General features: G+C 41.2%; 1 non-coding gene and 1 pseudogene across 1 annotated transcript; one reads left to right on the top strand and one right to left on the bottom strand.

Annotated features, from left to right (window-relative positions):
• The first annotated feature begins 1,737 nt into the window (after nt 1-1,737).
• LOC127096511 (uncharacterized) overlaps nt 1,738-15,667 on the top strand; it is a 98,437-nt pseudogene continuing 84,507 nt past the window's right edge.
• LOC127099425 (small nucleolar RNA R71) lies at nt 4,233-4,339 on the bottom strand. Its single transcript, XR_007793928.1, has one exon. It is a non-coding gene; the product is annotated as a small nucleolar RNA R71 (small nucleolar RNA).

Raw genomic sequence — 15,667 nt, 5'->3', positions numbered from 1 at the left:
TATCCCTATAAAATATATCATATTTTCTAGACCAGTCATCTCAAACTCATTCATCAACGTCTTTTTAAACTTAACTATCTCATTTGAACAACTCCATGTTAGCAATATGTCATCAACATAGAGACACACCAGAATCATATTGTTATTAGATGTATACTAAACATAAACACCATACTCCATCTCATACTTTGTGAATCCTTGAAGCTTGAAAAATGAATCAATTTCCAGATTCCAAGCTCTAAGAGCTTATTTCAATTCATATAAGGCTTTATACAACTTGTACATCATCATTTCCTGATTCTTTTTCACAAATCCAGGATGTTGTGATACATAAACTTTCTCTTGCAAAGGACCATTCAGAAATGCAGATTTCACATTTAAATGCGTTAGAGGTCAATTCATGTTAGCAGTTATAGTAATTACCACTCTGAGTGTTTCATGTCTAAATACATGAGTAAACACCTAAAAGTAATATAGTCCATATTTTTGTATAAATCCTCTAGCTACTAACCTTTATTTGTATTTTCCAATTGATTCATTTGGCTTTAGTTTCACTTTGTAAACCCATATGACACTGATGGATTTCCTGTTCTTTAGAAGCTCAATCAACTCCTAAGTCTTATTTCTTTTTATCACCTTAAGTTCTTCTTTCATGGCCTTCAGCCAGACTTTCTTCTTGAGAGCTTCTTTTGTACTTACTAGTTCAGGTTCTACCAACATGGCACTCTTAATGACTTATCCTTCAGAGTTTATCTCAATATCTTGCAACATGTCAAACTCTACAAATCTTCTTGGTATTTGTCTGATTCTGTATGGTCTCTGAACTTGTTCTGAATCTTCTTCAGATGCTGGAATAGTATCAGATGTTGGACTACCTTCAGAGTTTGGTCCACCTTCAAAGGCATGACCATCTTTAGAGGCATGAGTACCACTAGAGTTTGGATCATCATCATCAGAACTTGGATCAGAATCAGATTCACCTCTTGAGTCTTCTTCAGCATCAGAGTCACCTTCAGACTCTAACTCATATTTAGACTTTTCTTCAGACTCATAATCTCTTTCAGAGGCAGATTCCTCTTCAGAGTCTGAAATATCTTCAGAAGTAAACTCTGGTGTTGAGAATACACCATAGTTGGATTGAGACTTTTTCCAATCCCACAATTCTGATTCTTTCACAATGATATCTCTACTAAATTCAACTTTGTTAGTGACGAGACAGTAAATCTTATAAGCATGTGTAATATGGTACCCTGCAAGCAACATGACTTTGTTTCCATCATCCAACTTCCTTCTTTTAGCATTTGGGACATGTTTATAAAAAACAGAGCCAAACTCCTTCAAATGGCTCACAATTTGCGTATCTCCAATCTACTTCTCAAAAGGAACAACTTCCTTTAACTTCTTAGTTGGACACCTGTTGAACACATATATTGTAGTGGCAACAACTTCTCCCCACAAGGTGTGAGGTGGTTTCTTCTCCTTCAGCATGCTCCTTATCATATCAAGCAAATTTCTATTTCTTCTTTCAGCAAGACCATTGTGTTGAGAAGTGTATGAATTTGTAACCTCATGCTCAATTTCATTCTCCTCACATAAGCTTATGAACTCTGTAGAGTTGTACTTACCTCCACCATCAGTTTTGAGAACTTTCAGCTTTTGACCACTATTTTTCAGCCTTCACCTTGAACTTCTAAAACTCAACAAACACTTCATGTTAAAATTTGATGAGTGTTACCCATGTCATTCTTGCGAAGTCATCCAAAAGTGACACAAAATACATGTTTCCTCCAAGTGAAGGTACTTCAAATGATCCACATACATCAGAATGCACCACTCTTAAAGCATGTTTTGCTCTTAGAGACTGATAACATGAAATAATATCACATTTTTGGACTCGATTTAATTAAATTATATTATTATTTGTTTCGATTTATTTCATTTTATTCAATATTACTTGGTATTTTCCTTCTATTTGTCTCAGGTAACTTATTTGAAGCATAAGTGAAAAAGGAAGAAAAGGGGGGTGAAAAAGAGGATGAAAGCAAATTCCACTAAAGCCTAGCCCACAATTACAAGCCAGGAGCGCTGAAGCTGTGACGATCGCCACACAAGGTGTGACGAGCGTCACGCCCTGCTACTTTGTGTTACGAGCGTAACACATGGTGTGACGAACGTCACACCCCACTCCTATATTTTTGGCTTTTAACGCGCAACAGAGGCACGTTGAAGCCTATTCCTCCGCTTGACTCGTTGAAGCGTGCAAGTTACTTACGGAAGGCACTTTTGGAAACAGTTATAAAATGGATTAATATAAATAGTTGCTTGGATCCAACCCTGCAGCTCGCTCGGTCTCGCTTTTTTTTCCGCCGTGCAAGCATTTACAGCATTAATTTTCTACACCTTTCTATTATTAGCAATTTTTATTTCCTTTTCTTTTCCAGTCAATTTTCAGAGCACTTAATTAATTTTTCACACAATAGTTTCTACACGGAAATTATTGTGTATCTTTTACTGGATCTAACCTTACGTTAGATCATAGTATTTTTATTCCTTTGCCTTTTATTTTCTTGTCCAACTGAAGAGTGCAAGAACAAATCCAACCGGTCTGTGGTGGAGTGTTCAAGATTCCTATTAATTATTCAGGTTCTTTAATTTGTTGCTTTAATTTATATATGCTCTGCATTACTGTTTATTTATATTGTTTGCCTGATATGGTTTTATTTAAGCATGATAATTGTTTATGTTTAGACCTGCTTAGCATGTCCGGCTAATTAATTTAGATATCGGTATGTAAAGTAAACAGAATGAAGGAATCAAAACTAAGTTGGTATAATTGTATTTAAAAATAAAGTCACTCTTTTTATGGTCTCAATTTACAGAGTTAATACCAAGGTTTTTGTACGAGAGTAAAAGACATAAAGAAGTTAAAATCAATAGAACGATGGTTTGAGTTTTTAACTGGACAGTGTAAATTGGACATTAATTCTAAATCAGGGCGAAAACAATTTTTAGAGTTAATTAAATTCTAATCTTTTTCAAAAAGTATTTTTAAAGGTTAAATGTGAGGACGAGAGTTAAGCATTTAAGTTTAATTATATAATCTAAGTCAATAGAGCGAGAGTTTGAGACGAGGGTGTTTAAACGATTATTATTTTAATGAAAAGAGTTTCTATAGATTCTGTTGTTTTCAAAAAGTGATTTTGGACTTAACTAATAAGTGACAGCTACGTTAACATAAAGTCATAGTCTATTCAACAGAGCGAGAGTTTGAGATAAGACTTTTAATCAATAGTGCCTACTGAAAAGATTTATTTTAAAACCAAGAAACCAACGAAGATTTGATTCCCTAATTACGACGAACTACATACCGATATCCGCTTAATTGATATTTAATCTAGATCTTATTTTAGTTTTATTTTTCCCCCAAATCATCAAAGTATTGTCCGCCTTAGCTTTACGAAGTAACCTTAGAAAACGGTATATCGATTCATAAGTCCCTGTGGGATCAATATCTTTTAAAACTACGCGATAAGATTGTGCACTTGCAGTCAGTACCCCAATCGACTCATAAAGTCGCGGTCAAGTTTTTGGCGCTGTTGCCGGGGACTTTTATTTAGTCGATATCGTAACTCTTCTGTTACGCTGTAGAGACTAAGGCAATTTTTATTTTTTTTCTTTCGTTGATTTGTATGCCACACACTCGCTCACAAGGCGAGTCTTTCTACTTACGAACCAACGACGTTGAACTATATCTCCGAGTCTTACGACGAATTCGGGAATATCGTGCTGCAAACAATCTCCCTCCTATCGAAGTGCCCGACCTCAAAAATCTTCTTCCTTCGCCGATACCCGAGATGGCAGAACCAGCTCGTGCTCTTCGAGATTACGCCGCTCCATCGCAAGATGAGCCACATTCGAGTATTGCTCCACCCACAATCGAAGCAAACAACTTCGAACTTAAACCTTCACTGTTACAAGCAGTGCAACAGAATCAATTCTCTGGAAATCCTACCAAGGATCCCAACCTTCATTTATCCGTATTTGTCCAATACGCCGATACTGTTAAAGCTAATGGTGTCACTTCAGAGGCAATTCGACTTCGTCTCTTTCCTTTCTCGTTAAGAGATAAAGCTAGAAGATGGCTTCAGTCTCTTCCTTCAAATTCAGTCACCACATGGAACGAGTTGAAGAAAGTCTTTCTTGCCCGATATTTTCCTCCAAGCAAAACAGCTATGCTAAGAGCCCAGATAAATGGATTTAAACAAAAAGATAACGAGTCTCTTTTCGAAGCATGGGAAAGATACAAAGACATGATGAGACTTTGTCCACACCATGGTTTAGAGGACTGGTTAGTAATTCATACCTTCTATAATGGTCTCTTATATAACACAAGGTTAACAATAGACGCCGCCGCAGATGGTGCACTTATGGATAAACCTTATACAGATGCTTATCAACTTATCGAAAGCATGGCCCAAAACCATTATCAGTGGGGAAGCGACCTGTAACACCTCAAAATTTGCCCTCCTCTCTTGGGACTAGCATTAACATCTATTGCATACATTTTAGGGCATTAGGCATTTCATATTGCATAACATGTGGTTACATTGTGCAAGCCATCTTCCCAAGTCTTGATCAGAAGATGAGGAAGTCAGAAAGTGCAAGCCTAGGGTCTACTGATTGATCATTGGCCATCTGAGGATTGGGCTGTGAATTAGGGTTTCATGATTCTCAAGGGTGTTGGTCTTAATATTGATTGAAGTGATACATCATCATCATCATCATGGTTGGATGTCATCAGAAGATTGAAGCTCATTCCTTGAGATTAGGGTTTTGACCACTGGTCAACCCTAATCAGTTGTATTGGGCCAAGCAGGGCTGGATCAGGAGATGAGGTTTATGAAGGATATGGGGTTCATTATTTGATTATATTGAGCTAATTGAGGCTAGGGTATCATGCTTGAGCCATTTCAGTTGAAGATTGGAGCTCAGATTGATCTATGCATTGCCTGATTCATCTATCAGTTGAAAAAGTCAACTGTGGTCAACTGTACATGATCTGATGGATGTGGAGGTGAAAATGAGTTGAAGACATTTCATTCATGTTGGAACAAGTGTTGAATGACATTGCAAAGCTTAAAAATGAAGAAAATCAAGTCAGGACAAAAACTGCCAAAAATAGCAAGTGACTTGTAACTGAAGTTTCCAAAAATGGAAAGTTTTGGACCTCAAAGCCACGTGTCCAAGGAAGCTTCAAATGAAAATTTGTTCAACATGAAAGTTGTGGATCTTGTTCTCACCTTTCCAAAAAGTCCAAGAACTTGAAAGTCCAATGTACGGTTGGAAAGTTATGGCTCAGTGAAATTCAAAAATGACCTGTAATCAGGAGGCCATAATTTCCACATACTTTGTCCAAATTGCAAGTTCTTTATATGCACAAACTCCATTTGACATGTACTTTGAGGGTGCATCATTGGATTTGTTCAAAAATGGCCAAGGCAAAAAGTCACTTTTCAACTGGACAGCTGAATTGGATCAGGGGCAAAATTGTCCAAATGTCAAAATAATTGGAATTTTTGAATGGGACTTTTTCCAACACCTCAGGAATGGCATTTTAAGTATGTTTGAATATTCATTTCATGGCTAAGGCATGTAAATTGGATTTTGGCTTGGAAAGTGAAAGTGCTAAAAATGGACATTTTGCAAATACAAGGTGAAATTGAGAAATACACCACCAATTGGAATGAAACAAGTTTCTACACATCACATATGTCATTTGGGGGCTGCTTGAGCTGTCAAAACAGCTGGCACTAGCTGGGATGATGTATTTACCATTTTGCCCTTGTTTACAAAATTACCATTTCCATTAACATTCCAAATTGTTAATTAAGTGGATTAAGGCATGATTAAGTGGACATATATAAACTAAAACCTCTCCTAATCCTAACAGAAAACACAACTACCAAGAATTCAGATCTGAAAATCTCAACATTCTCTCAATTTTGCTCAAGAACTCAAAAGCTTCAATCTCAAGTTTCTTCCTCAATTCTCAACCAAACTTCAAGATTTCTTTTGCATTCAACCACATTCATCATCTACACCGACTGTTTTTGTAAATTGGAAGGCATAGGGCGCTGCATCGTGACTGTTCCAAAACTCATCATCCATGGCAAATCCGAATTGTGGACACTAGGAGCAAAGGCAATTGAAGATAGCACCTCCATTCACCTTCTCTATCCTTCTAGTGTTGCTGTTTTCAAGAATTGAGCCCTGAAAGCGCGCGAATCACACCGCCATATCCAGGTTTGAAGGTTTTTTGAATTTCATGTTTCTTTGATTACTTATATGCGTTAGAAAGAGCATGAAATGTAGGTTCTGATGCTGCTTGTGGTTTTAGAAATAGTGACCTGTAGTGTGAGAAATCGTGAATTGAAAGTATGAACATAAACCCTAATTCGTTCGATTCTTGAGTTTTAGGAACTTTTAGGATGAATTGAATGGATATTTGGAATGTGCTTGAGAAGACGAGTTCAATGACTATATGCATGTCCATTTCTTTTGACGTTTGATGTTCTTTGATTTTTCAATTTTCTGGAAAATTTCGTGAGGAAGACGAAGCTGGAAGGTGTTTTGATCTGAAAATGTGTTCAAATTTTCAAACGCGGTGTTTACCGCCCCCGCTCAAAAGATTTACAAAAATGCCATTGTCCTTTTTTATTAATTTAATTAAATTCTTAAAAATTGATAATGACTTTAAAAATTCATAAAAAATAGTAAAAAAATTCAGAAAAATATGGAAATTTTTCTATGACTTTGTTGATGAGTGTAGAATTTTTTTGACCTATTGGTCAAAGTTGTGCTTGGTAATAATATTATTTGACCTAGGCTTGTTTCACATGTATCCATTTTCGACACCTTGCACCATTTTAATTGGGAAATGCACATGATGTAAAATAAATTCTTGAAAATTTTTGTGATGATTCTTGACTGATTGATGCTCATTTCTATGTAAATTTCATGCATTTTTGATACCTGGTCAATGAGCAGCAAATTCTGGAACTTAGGTGTGACAATTTGTGTCACACCTCATTATGTCAACTTGCTGGATTTTTTTGATTGGCTTATACTTGTTGAAATTGATTGAAATTTTGCATGGTGAATTGTTGACATGTTAGGATGCTTGGTGAATTTTTGTAGAATTTTTCACTGCCTTTTCTAATTGATCATGATTTTTCATTTCTGGTGATTGAATTTGCAAGTCCATGTGACCTAGGTTGGTAGAATGATTGAGAAATGCTCATGTTGTATTGTATGGCCATGAAATTTGATATGCATGAACTAGACACATGTTAGGACCTCCCTGTTTTGGTCTCATCCATTTCTTTTTTGTTTTCAATGAGATATGAATTTTTGATGTGGATGTATGCATTGATGTTGTGAATTGGAGCATGCAATTGTGTCTGTTTTTGTTGATTTTTATTGACATGGTTCCATTTGCCCAATTGAGCTCAAATTTGACATGGTAGACCTTGATTGACCCCTGTTTAGGTGTAATTAATTTGAGAATTTTGGATGTGTTTTGATGTGGATTTGAATGCAATACTTCTGTTTGTATGTTTGATGCTTCATATGAACCAATAGGGATTGTTTTGTGCATGAATTGAACATAATGGATGATATAAACATGAGACCAATGATGTTTGCTCTTGTTTGATGTTAATTTGAATTTGGTTTGAAGATACCTTGCTGTTTGAGATTTTTTTCTTGCCTTTGGGCCCTAGGCTTGGCCTAGTGGTCTAGTTGCTAATGTTTGCTTGATTTTTCAGGATTAAAAAGCAATGCACATGGATAATGGTCCAAATCAATTTTGATTGATGTTGTTGATGTTTGTACACTAACATAATTGTGTTTTGTAGGTTGTGAAGCATAGGCTTGAGCCTTGGCTTGCTTTGTTTGTGCATAGCTTGTATAGTTTGTCTGATTGAACTTGCTGTTTGGTTTTGTCTGTCTGAGTACTAATTGTGTTTGACTGTTTCCAGGTACTTTAGTTGCTCAGTTCCTTGCGAACTTTTGCTTTGCGTTGCTTAAGCAACTTGCATTGAGGTAAGTCCTCTCGACTTCATGTAGTCTGGAGACCCGGCTGTTACCGGGCCGGGCAAATAAATGTCTGAAGTCCTCCTTAAGAGGCAATGATTGTGGTTGTTTATTTTTAAGCCCAAGCAGGTGAAAGTCCTTTAAAGAAGGCAATTGGTGGAAGGTAGGGGTATGCAGCCTACCCCCCACTATTCAGTTGAGTCTTCTCCTTGCTCCCATTACATGGTTGTAGCATTGAGATCAAAAGCCCAAGATCCTGTGCAGTGCACATTGTGTTTGAGTCATCGAGTATAGAAGGGTTCCCCTATTCTGGACCCATGCTCATTTGTCAGCTCTCCCTGGTTAGGGATAAGAGCTGTGAGGTCTGATCCTCACTTCATCCTTTCATCTGCTTCACCTTAGCCTCGTAATGGCAAGGTTAAGAGCAAAACCAGCATGTACAGACGACTCGCTTCGGCGGTCAAACCCCATTGATTGAGCCCCTTGTTTGGCTATAGTGCGTGTTATGTGGATATCTGATTGACATGCTTGTTTGAGATACCTGTTCTCATTTGATGATATATGATTGTATGCTTGTGTGCTAGCTTCTTTCCTGGTTAGGTTAGTTTGCTTATGCAAGTAGGATAGAAAACTGAACTTAGGGTTAACGATGCATGACAACATTAGGCTCGAGTCTCAGCTCCCTAGTCGCGTGTCTTTCCCCGGTTTCTGGTTAGCAATTTAGTCCCTTTCAGGGGAACTACATCGCCCTGATCCTCGTGCCAGACGAGGTATGTAGGCAGGTGGTCGTGCGAGACCACTCCGGGCAACCTTTTTCTTTTTTGCGTGCGTTTACTTGTTATCTGATTATGTGTGTTTGGCTCGGATGCCGACGTAAGTCCAGGATTGGCTGTCGGGCTCCATGTTTGCCCTTTTGAGTGTGTTTTGGTTCGGATGCCGACGTAATTCCATCCAGTGGTTGTCGGGCTCCATGTTTGCCACCCTTGCATGTTCGTGTTGTTTTGTGTTGTTTGGCGTGCGTAAGCCGAACTACAGTGGCTCTGATTCTTGTTCCAGACAAGATATGTAGGCATAAGGTGCGATACCTTATCGAGCTCGTTCCTCTTAACCCCACCTGCGTTCCCCGTGTGTGTGTGTGATGTTTAGCAACCTTTTCTTTATTCTAGGACGTGGATCCCTAGGAGTACCTAGGACGTGAGGGGTGCTAATACCTTCCCCTCGCGTAACCGACTTCCTTACCCTGTCTCTTTGGTCGCGAGACCATGTTCTTTCCAGGTTTCTCTGAGCGTTTCCTTTCCCTATTTTGGGATAAATAACGCGCAGTGGCGGCTCTGTGTGTGCTTTCTTTTTAGGCTCGCCGGTTGATTTTCGCAGGATGCGACAGCTGGCGACTCTGCTGGGGACACACGATGTAGACCTATGCTGGTCCATCGTCCCTAAGCGAGTCCTTCCTAGCGTTCTAGGATTAGTTTAGGTTGCTTGTTGTGTGATTTATTGCATTTATTATTCTAACCAGTGTGTATATATTTGCATTAATGTCTGCATGCATCATACTATCATGTTGTTGCCATCCTCTGTGCAGGTGATTCCTCTGTTTGGGGTGGGTGTTCTGAGTGGGGCTAAAACCCAGGCCCGAGTATACACCTAGGATTAGCGTGGTCTCGCGTCGCTCACATGTCGGTTGGGCATGATGTTGCGACGTGACATACCACAAGCCGGACGAGGTTCATCTGAGAAATGCTCTTCCAGTGGGATTTTCCACTTTGGTTGGGTTATCTCTTTTGGGCTGTTGACTCTGGTGACCGATCATTTCCCGGATCTTTGGTTTGGACGATCTCAGGAGAGCTACAATGGCACACCCGAGAGGGCAAACCCATTGAGTATCTCTGCCCGATTGTCGAGACTATTATCCGCCTTAGGATGACCTGTTTAGAATTTACCTGTGAGGGGAGGGTGATTCTTTCAGATGCATGTTCAGATGGATTCAGAGGGTGACTATTTGTTCCGTGGGTCCTATTTATAAGTCGGATTTATGGTCATTTATTGCCGTGACGCCGGAGTGCTGTCCGTGATTTATCAGTGGGGATCCGTTTATTTCAGGATTCCCCGGCCGAGATATTTATCAGTGGGGATCCGTTTATTTCAGGATTCCCCGGGCCGATTCAGATGGTTGAGAATGTCAGCTCAGAGATTGTCAGATGATGATGATGATGTATCTGTCTTCCGTTTATTTCGGAACCCGTGGGCCAGATTGGTGGTTACATATTCCCTCAGATGGTTATGATCAGTTCAGAGACCAGGTTTCAGAGCAACAGATGATCAGATGACTTGGAGGATGGCAATGCAGTGCATTGCATACATCTGCATCATTCTCATTTTGCATTCATCTGCACTCAAACTCACATCTAGCCATATGGGGAGTATTATTGATTGAGAATCTGGTTGAGAGACATCTTGAATTTCAGAATGTTATTGTCAAAATATTATCCGTCTCGATGAAACCAGGATCGAAAGACAGAAGCTTCCTCATATGGATAGACGTTGCATTCATGCATATTAACCTGTTTGCTGTTTTGCAGGAATCATTGCTCGTGCTCGCAGAACCGTACCTTTGCACTCAACACGTCCTCACAGATACTTCACCAGACGCAATACTCCCGGACTAATGAATCCGTCCAACACCGACATTCTCGAGCTGAAAGAGAAGATGGGAGAACTGATCAGTGTCATGCAAGAGTTCGCCTTAGAGCAGAAAGTAATTGCCGAAAAGGTGAGGAGGATTGAAGACTGGCTGAAGATGGGGAACATGCAAGGAAACGCTTCGTCGTCTGGACCGAAGAAATCTTTTGGTAATGGCCAGCACAAGGATGAGGGTGAATCGAGTGCTGTATACGCCCAGAGAGGACACGGTAGGGGTCGTTACTACCAGCACACTGCTGCAGTAACCATCCCTGCTGGTAATCAGTCAGTACGACAGCAACGTCAGCTACCTCAACAGAGAGCCGGGTACCAGATGAGAGGAAAAGGGGTTGATCGCCATTTTGACAAGCCACCCGTGACATACGCTGTTCTGTTCAAGAAACTGATGGATCTTGGGTTGGTTCAGCCGAGGGCGATAGCTCCATTAGAACCTGATCAGAGGCCAACCAACTACGATGAGAATGCTAAGTGCGAATTTCATTCTGGAACACCGGGGCATAACATTGAGGGCTGTAGAGCATTCAAGAATGTTGTCCAGGATCTGGTAGACTCCAAGGCTATCAACTTTGCTCCATCTCCCAACGTTAATGCCAATCCCATGCCGGCACATGGTCAGGCGATGGTGAGTGCAGTTGCTGAAGATTCGGATCACGCCTGTGCGATGGGGGAAGAGACTGACAGTGACTGTGAGCTGGAGTCGTGGATAAAAGCGTGCCTACCAGGAAGCTGGAAGGCCTAAACAAGATCATCACTGTCACTCGTCCGGAAGAGTAATATTTCTTGTTTCCAGTTTTATTTGCATGAAAGCCATACGTGTTGCCCGACACGTAATGGTCCATTGTAAGGGCCACCTCATGTTTAAATTTGCATTTCTGCATCATTAATAAATGGATGTTTTTCAGTCAAAAAGCGGTGTTCCCTGTTATTCATTTATTTTTGCAGTTTAAAAACAAATAAAAATGGCAATGTTTATTTTCATTTTTCTTTTTGTGTTTTGTCTCGTTCCGACTTCGAAACAATAATTCTCCAGATCTCGTTGATAACAATTTGGTTACCCCTCATATGACTTCGACAAACCGAGCAATCATGCCGAAGAAGAAGGCGAAGAAGATTGTGATCTACTGGAATTAGCCAGGTTGTCAAAACAAGAGGAGAAGGTGATTCAGCCGCACGAGGAGCGGGTTGAGGTTGTTACTCCAAGCACCGCCGAGGTCAGGAAAGAAATAGGAAAATGAGGCCGCTTCAGAGGCGAATCGAGAGCAGAATGGTAGCCGTGTTAAAGGAGCACGTGGATACCTTCACCTGGTCATGTCAGGGTACGCCAGGGTCGAATACTGGTGTCGCGGTACAAAGCTACCAGGGAGAGAAGGCTGTCCTCTAGAGAAGCAGAACGCCAGTGCTACATATCAGAGAGCCATGGTGACTTTGTTTCATGATATGATTCATCATGAAACCGAATGCAATGCTATGACATGATAGCAAAGTCCCAGACAGAAGAGGGGCATCTGGTGGCTCTGGCCAAGTTGGTTAACTGGTTGAGACAATTCAAACTGAGATTGAATTCAAGTGAGTGCACTATCAGAGTGCGATCCGGTAAGATGCTGGGGTTCGTTGTAAGAGAGGAATCGAGGTTCATCCTGCAAAAAAAAAAAAAAAAAAAAAAAAAAAAAAAAAAAAATGCCTGAACCGAGGAAGAACATGAAGAAGAGGTTCGTGGTTTCTTAGAAAGATTGAACTACCTGTCATGGTTCACATCTCATCTAACAGCCACGTGCGAACCTATATTCAAGATGTTGAAAAAAAAATCAAACGGTCAGGTGAAATAATGATTGCCAAGGGGCATTGAAAAATAAAAGAATAAGTGCAGGAACCTCTGATTCTGACGCCTCCCTGTGGAGAGAGACTGTTAATCTGTACTTGATGGCCTTCGAGGGGTCTACGGGGTGTATTGGGTCAGCATGACGCGTCTTGTCGAAAAGAGCATGCAATTTACCTTAGCAAAAAGTTTACCGACTGTGAAACAATACATTCACTGTTCGAGAAAACTTGATGTACTTTGGCATAGGCTGCTCGCCGACTGAGACAGTTTATGCTGGTTCATACCACTTTGTGGATTTCCGAGATGGGTCCGATCGAGTATGTGTTCGAGAAGCCAACATTGACCGGACGGGTTGCGAGAGGAGCAAAAGAATGTTGACTGATTTGTGATGCTCTCAGAAAGCAATCAAGGGGTGTATTGTCTGATTACATCTCTCTGCAACCCATTGAGGATTATCAACCGAGGACGTTTGAGTTCCCTGATGAGGACATCTCGAGGTGCTCTAATCGAAAGATTGAGAGTAACCGATCCCGGAGGAGGGGCCTGACCCCAAATCCGAACGGATTCTGATATCTGATGGGGAGGTTAAGGTGTATGAGTTTTTGTTGCCCGGATAACGTTTGAATGCACCGATGGTGTGGTTGAGTAGGAAACTGGTATCCTGGGTATCGAATTTCAGTATGAACATCTACTGGGGCAACTCCTTTCTCATTGGTATATGGAATGGAGGCTGTATTACCTGTTGAGGTTCAGATTCCCTCTTTGAGAGTCCTGATGGACGTGAGATTGCAAGAGGCGGAATGGGTAAAGACCCGGTATGAAGAGTTGAGCCTGATTGAGGAAAAGAGGCTAGCAGCCATCTGTCATGGGCAGTTGTATCAGCAGCGAATGAAGCGTGCTTTTGACAAGAAGGTGCGACCTCGGGTATATCACGTAGGTGATATGGTGCTGAAAAGGATCTTTCCTCCTCAAAACGATTGAAGGGGCAAATGGACACCGAATTATGAAGGTCCATTCGTGGTCAAGAAGGTTTTCTCTGGTGGAGCCTTGTTGTTAATGACCATGGATGGCGAAGATTTTCCATCCCCTGTGAATGCGGACGCAGTTAAAAAATACTTCGTGTAAAAAGAGACCCGCTGGACGAAAAGAACAAAATAGTCCAGGCAAAAATGGGCATCCCGGCGAACCAAAAACAGAAAGAAAGGTTCAGGCAAAAATTAGGGATAAAATGAAAAAATGTACACCCGGCAAGTCGAAAACCTGAAGAGGCGACTTGGGCAAAAAAGGGTATCCCGGTGGACTGAAAACCCGCAAGGGCGGTCCAGGCAAAAGAGGGATTGAAACGAACAACTGCGTCCAACATGATCGTTTGCGCTTTGGTTAAAGCATCATGGATAATACCCGGTAGGGATCAATCGTAATCGTCTTGTTCAAAAGGCAGAAAGCATGGAGAGTCTGAGGACATATGGGGTGTAACCGAGTTGGAACTCGATGAGATCACGGGTTTCACATTGCCATTAAGATAGATTTTTCCTTTTGAGCGCAATTACCTCTTTTCAGGAATTGCTTCCTTTGTATTGCTCATTTGAGCCACACTTTTCCAATCAATAAAATGCATATTCAGTCAAATAATCTTGTTTTTTGTTTTCATTACCGCTTTGATTGCAAAAACATCCAGATATTTTTGATAAAGAATTTTGCATTTTTAGACATACAGGTCCCTTCCGATGCATGTTTATAAGATTGAGAGCTTGAAATCTTATTTGGAAGGCTGAGTGACCCAAGTGTGGAAATCTTGACACGCCTGGGGCACGGTTTTATCTAACGATCTGTTTTGCAGGAACTGTTGGATATTTTCACTCACTTGCATGTTGTGATGTGGAAGCTTTGTAACAGATCCCCAGAGAGTTCGCTCAGGAACGAATGAATGAAAAACGACGAAGTGACGTTGAGGCGTACGACGATCCTTGATGTTAATCAAGAAGACTCTTCAAAGTCGGAAGACTTGAAAGTTTGTAATTCCCCGCAGAGTTCGATCAGGGACGAGTGCACGAAGAAGGGCGACGAAGAGACGACGAGAGACGTCCGGCGACCTTTGAAATTAATCAAGAAGACTCTTCAAAGTCGGAAAATCGAATTTCTGTATTAATTCCAGGAGTACATCTCTCGTCGAGCGCGGAGCGACTTGGAATATAAGATGATGGAGCAGAAAAGGTCCAGATGAGTCTGGCAATTCTCAAAAGTGGAAAGCCGATGCGAGTATTGGAGGTGGATACCATGGTTCGATGAGTCGACGGGTGTTCTGTACCTACTTTTCTCATGTCCCAGCTAGGTCCCCGAGCAGAATTATAGGACTAGCTCCCCAGCAGATCCAGGGTCTATGGATTTCTCCAGCCGAGTCAGGTGGTTATCTCCGTCAGGTTTAAAGTGGTGTTTCCTCAGTAGCCAGGCCAGAAGGTTGCTATTCCCCGAGTGGAGCGGGTCTTTTTCAAAGAAATATATCTCCAGCAGTTCCCCGAGTGGAGCGGGTCTTTTTCAAAGAAATATATCTCCAGCAGTTCCCCGAGTGGAGCGGGTTTCAACGATATATATCTCCAGCAGTGTTCATCCTACCTGTGGATTGGACAAGTTCCCGTAGCGGACGGATTTTTTGCATCCCCAGCTGAGTTGATTCTATCTATGGATGGCATGGGTTGTCCCCAGCGGAGTAGTATGCAATTCCTTAGCAGGATCAGGATGGTTATCCCCAGCAGGTGATATATTGATGTTTCCCCAGTTGAGCCTGGAGGTTGCTATTCCCCTAGCAGAGTCTCTGTGAGTGTTTCCCCAGTGAAGTCAGCAGGTATCTGTGAGGGTTTCCCGAAGCGGAGTCAGGATTGATATCCCCAGCAAGTCAAAGATTGTTGTATCCCCACAGAGTGTTGGTGGTTCCTATCCCCAGCATTTCCTCGAGCGGATTGGGTGCAAAGGAGGTTTTTCCCCAGCAAGGGTTGCCTATTTCCCAGCAGCAGTGCTATTCCCCAGCAGGGTGGAATCGGAGTATTGACGAGTTCC

This window comes from Lathyrus oleraceus, chromosome 6 (assembly GCF_024323335.1).
Source record: "Lathyrus oleraceus cultivar Zhongwan6 chromosome 6, CAAS_Psat_ZW6_1.0, whole genome shotgun sequence".
Classification (NCBI taxonomy): Eukaryota; Viridiplantae; Streptophyta; class Magnoliopsida; order Fabales; family Fabaceae; genus Lathyrus; species Lathyrus oleraceus.
This window is presented reverse-complemented; position numbering and strand designations above follow the sequence as displayed.